Source organism: Stylophora pistillata, chromosome 2 (assembly GCF_964205215.1).
Source record: "Stylophora pistillata chromosome 2, jaStyPist1.2, whole genome shotgun sequence".
NCBI classification, from domain to species: Eukaryota; Metazoa; Cnidaria; class Anthozoa; order Scleractinia; family Pocilloporidae; genus Stylophora; species Stylophora pistillata.
In genome coordinates, this window is record NC_142520.1 from 17,556,296 (window position 1) to 17,562,059 (window position 5,764).

General features: G+C 38.0%; 1 pseudogene; it reads right to left on the reverse strand.

The window, feature by feature from the left end:
• Nucleotides 1-2,663: 2,663 nt before the first annotated feature.
• Nucleotides 2,664-3,308, reverse strand: LOC148737481 (uncharacterized; annotated as a pseudogene).
• Between the last annotated feature and the right edge of the window lie 2,456 nt (nucleotides 3,309-5,764).

Sequence of the window (5,764 nt, forward strand, 5' to 3'; positions counted from 1 at the left end):
ACCTTTCAGAAAAAAAAAAATACAAATTCCAGAGAGTTACAGTTCACGATTTAAAATGGCATCTGACAGTTAGGTCTCCCTTGGATTGGGCATTTTGCAGACAGGTTAAGGCCAGAACCCATGCATTGAAAGATCAATGCCTTGTAGCATTTTATTGATCTCCTATACTTAGAGGCAGTGAGAAGAAGAAAGTTTGATCCTTTTGTTTCTGTTCTGAGAGCACCTATAGGGAATAGAGATGGAGATGTTAACGGAGGACCACCCCCAAAGACTCTTTTGAGGGTTTCTGGTAAAGACGGCGTTGGGGAGCGTGCTAGAAAGCAGGAGATGTTGCAGAAATCAGAGGAGGACCTGAAACAATACTTGCAGGAGACAGATTTTCGTCATGTAAGGTATGTATCAGGTAAGGGGGTGCGGACTGGGATACTTGGCTTCAAGAGTAAAAGAACATTTTAGTGATGAAGCTAACAGGTATAACAAGTTACCAGTTAGGCTTATTGGCATTCCAGCCATTTCATTGGCTCGATATTACTATCGTTTTGTTGACACTTAAGAAATGAGGATGAAACAGAGGGACAAACAATCCAATGACTGGCTCTTAGCAGGATGGGTTAACCTTCTGAGGAATGCAGGGGGGGGGGAGTTTATAGAATAGAGACCAATTCTGCTCAAGTTGCAGAACTGAAAGAAATGTGTAGTATGTATTTTAAATTGATGTCTTTGTTTTTTTCATCCAGTGTTAATGTCACAACATGGACAGTTGGACATGCTATTCCCTATCATGCAAATTTGCTGTTTACGAGGTATAGGGTGGGTTATGGCATTGTCTCTTTGCAGGCTAAAGAGGCCAAACATTCTGGAGTGAAGGAAGATTTAACCTTAACTAACCGGTCAAATGTAAGCACTGCCACAGGTAAATGGTGGCAAGTAATGTGAAGTAATTATTTTTGCTGATTTTACCTCCCAGAACATCAACCAATGCCCTCTTCTTATACCTCACACTAACAATAACAATAATAACATTTATTATTTGTATTGCGCTTTTTCTATAAAATATTCAAAAGCTCATCACAGCAGTAATTAATAACTAAAATTATACAATTCTTTGTATAAAATCATATATTATATATATTTATTTACACTCAATTAATGAAAGATAATTACAAATAAAAATATAGATATACTAAGATAGCTGAAATGACTCTTTAAATAACACTACCTATCACGTTCTCCACCACACTGTTACCAATCAAATGTTTGCAAATGTGGTGGGAATAAAGAAAATTACTTTCTCAGTTGTCAAGTTTGTTTGTCTAGTATTGACCATGTGACTTGTTCAAGCTGCAGAGACCTGACAGAATCAGTGTTGTGTGCACTAAAACCCATTGTCTATAAACAGTGCAACACTTGCTTTAGAGGTAACTTATCACTGTTGTCTCATCTGAAGTTCTGCAATACCACTGAGGTAAGAAGTGTAGCTATCAATCCAACTTTGATGACAGTACCTGGTTTAAAGGAAGCTTTACATAGTAGAGGATTAAGCACTGCAGCTAATAAGGAAATTGAGGGTGCATCGACTGGAGAAGAGTAGTTGATTTATTTTTTAATCAACAGTTTCAATCTCCTAAAATATTTCATTTGAATTTTATTTTTCTTGGTCAAGTTGGTGCACAATAAGGCATCCTTGCTATTAGAATGATAACTAAGCCCTCAACAAATTCTGTGTACCTGTAATGTAAGTAATATGCCTACTTTATAAGATAAATGTTTTAAAACTGGTGCAAAGCTGTTTAAAGTAGCTATGTTTGCTAGACTGGCTAAACCTGTCGGAACACAAAAGTACTTTTGTCACTGATATTAGTTGGTGTGCACTGATATATTACATAGAAAACTTTATAAACCCATTTTTTTTTACTGACTTGCATTTTAGAGGCAGCTAGGATTTCTGCTCTAATGTTTTATGGAATTTTGTACATAAAGGTTTGACCAATAAACCCTTTACATGCTAACAACAGTATAAATATTCTCCATACTGTTCTCAATACATTTTCAAAAGTGCTGACAAGGAGAATTTGTTTAACAATCAAAAGCTTCCCTAGTTAGTAATTATTTCCTTCATTCTTGTGACTTTATGTTTAATTTGGGGTTCATATTGTAAAAAGAAATTAGATGCTGGTCACTGTTAGGGGTCAAAGGAATAATAACTAATGACTCAGTATTTTGCTTATAATGTTCACACAATGCATTTGTTTTAGTAAGAGATCTGTCTTAAATAAAAGGTACAAAAGGTTGCAGCTTAATGGCTTTAAGAGCAGGATGATGTATACATAGATAAATGAAATTTGTATTTAATAGGAGTAATTCTCTATACTGATAGGATAATTTCATAAATGAATAAGACATCATAGTCAGTCAAGTAATAAACATGCTTTTAGCTGTTATGTTTAGGTAAATCCATACTTCTATCTATTTACTCCAGTGTATTTCTGTCTACAAGATATAAAGATGAAATTGTAGAATATATGCTTGTACTAAAAACGTATTTTCTTTAGAACTTTGTTTCAGATTACGTTCAGGGTTGTCATTCTTTAGCTATATGAAGTTTCGTGACAAGGGCTAACAAAACATTAGCAAGTTATGCTGTCACCTAAATAACTGCCAAGTCAGATCGTGTTCAAATTCAATAGCATTTGTAAATTTGAGTCCTTTGCAAATCCTTCTCGATCATAGCGCTGCACGTAAAATGTGGTTGTTATCATTTGTTGTTTTACTGAGTAAATCGTTTAAAGCGGCGTAGTTTGCGTGACAACAACAATTAACTTGCCGCTGTAACTTTCAAGCAAACGACGATCCTCAGGAATATTCTCGAAGTGCCGCTTCTTGAGAAAATTCTCTCCCTTAATTCTCGCTGGAGACCAAATTTTCTCTGCCGTGTTGAGCCTTCAGTTTGGCAATTGAGCGTGATTTTCTTACCATTTTTGGTTGTTTCCGCGGTTCCCCCGTAGCCTTGTACTAAAAACCCAGATATGCTTAAAGACTTGACGTGGCATAAATACAATGATTGGGGTCATAAGATCGGTCATTCTAGTGCGAGTGAGCTTCGCATCAATAGAGAGCCCGATTTCCTTAACAAAGCCATTCACTAGGGGACCCGGAGGCTCCAGCTTGTTGCCTGTGAGTTCCTCTAACACGGGATCAAGGTCTCTCATCCCGTAGCTGGGGTTATTTTCTGCAAAACGAACCCTCCTTAACCATTGTTTCTCCGCAGAAAATTTCATCTCTACTGAGTTGGTATTTCAAAACCGGTCTTCTCTCTCTCCGCTTCATCCTCCATGTCGAAGTGCGTTAAACATAGTTTGTTTGATGTGCTCGCGCTGTCATTATTTGCCGCCATTTTTTGAATAGGCCGTTACTTTTCGTGCCAACTGCTGCTGACGATTTCTGCGCCAGCGCGCATCAGAGTTGCGGAAGGAAAAACTAAGCAACCGACCTTCATTTGCCTTGGTGTTAGGAATTCATCTACAATGACTGATCTGCAGCTCCATATTCATGATTTCTAAAGCCCATATCTTGAGCCACCTGTGCCGGATCTGCTTAAAATGCAGTGTGTTCTCCTACTTTAAATCCCACCTCTAGGAAGGTCTTCTGCTTAGCACTAAAACGGGAAGCCTTTCAGGAGGATCGCAATGCCCAGCTTCAGCTGTGCGGTAACGCTTCAACACTTTACTCTGCAATCTCAGAACGAGCAGTATACGGCTGTGCACTAGATCCTTCCTGATGTTTTTCAATGGAAAGCATCTTTGCCTTGTCGAGAATTGAAGCGAGTGCCTTTCCTCTATAAATATGCACTTGCCATACTGTGTACACTGCTATACCGTGTAGTGGCGCTGAAAAGTACTCACGGATCCTTCAACTTAAAAAGAAAAAAAGATCGGCGTGTTTTCTGTCAATGGATGCAACTTCTCCTCTCCTTAAACGATATTTTTTTCTTTTCTTAAAGAGAGGACTGCTTTTTGTCAAACAGAAGGATGTCTTCAGTTAGAATTCTTCCGAAGAAAAGCAACTGTCGGGAAAGACTGGATCCGTCACTGAACCCATCAGTTTGAACAAAAAAGAGAGGATGAAAAGATGGCTATAAAAGATGACCATAAGTAACACGCGTGAGAAATTAACATTTGGGAAAAGCGAGCAAGGTCTATAATGAAAGAATGCCAGTGTTTGTGGTAGAGACGCGTGCTATTGCAATTGTGGCCCAGGACTTGTGGGTCCGCATCTCATGCAAACCGAGAGCAGCAGAGGGGCAGTTCACGGCAGTAACTTGTGAAGCGAATAATAATTTAATAATTTTTAATAATCTATTATTTATATTGCGCAAATTAAGATGTGGATATGATCAAATGCGCATCACAACACTTTTCGGGGGACTTTGGCCGGACTGCATCAGCAGTTTACAAACAATCGAAGGAAACTTATTTCAATATCCCCCCTTCACCCCAACTCCCAATAAACAGGCCAGACCACATCACAGTAATCTCGTGAGTGGGTTCTTTAACGTCCCCTGCCTAACCAAATTAACTAATTATTAGATGCAGGAGACGGAATTAATAGATGCAGGAGCGAAGCGAATGCACAATCCATGTTTGGCGCTAATGCATGGTATGTACAAATTCATTAACAATACTCAAATTCAAGTGTAAACATGGCAAGGATATTGATTTTATGGATCGTTACCAGTTTCAAATTGTATCCGCACTGTACAGGACGATTTTGCATTTTGGCCTGTTTTCTTTGGAAAATAACCGCTAACATTTTAAATATCAGGTAACCTGAGCAACAGAAACGACGAGAGTTGAAGTAAATTAGCTTTCTATCCAGTGTAGAAACGATATTTTGCCCCACAACGGCCTGATGTCTTTTCAACGCCGCCTTGTTGATTTTTCACCTCCAATTGCGTGACTAGGAATGGCTTATTTTGACCTCTGTCTTACTTTTGTTTGGGGTCCTAACGTTTCGTAGTCTTGAGTAGCCCAAAATTCTATTGGATTTTTGTGAATAAGAAGCCTTCTTCTTCGATGGATTAACTAGGTATAGCTCCATGCCATATACCAAGGTGCGATTTTACCCTCTCAACTTTCCCATTTCTTTGTTCCCCTAAATAAGTGGAATCATGAAAATAACAAACTTTCCCAAAAACTTAGTTCGCGGCAGAATTAGACAAATAACTCTTCAGACTGTTCGTATATACGTTTTCTTTCTATTGAGAAAATCGTTGGTCACATTTACCCTATTTTACAATTTTTTTTTTATCCTCAAGCGACCTTCAAATAATGAGTTGTCTGGACCTAGTAAAGCTGACATGGGAGCCCCAAACCCATTTTACCGCCGTTGGTGTAAAATTAAAAATACAATGGAACTTAAGCGATTTTGTCTAAAAATAGTTTATCCAGACTTATATTCTGGCAAAGCTTGGGGATTTTCGATTTTTTCATATTGCACACCTAGCTCCTCCAGGCGATATTTAGGGATGGCCGCTCTTAAGTAATTAAGATTAATTTGATATACGAAAAAATTGGCCAAAGTCGCTCACCAAGTAAAAGTTTCTTTTGAATTATGCTATTTTATTACTTTCTTTGTATTTATATCCGAGGTTATAACCTCAAAATTGTAAAAAAATCTGATTTAAAAAACAATTTTCAACTAGAAGACTTGGAAAAAGGACAAAATGGAAACAACACACCAGACCCCCAATTGCACCCTAATTCTA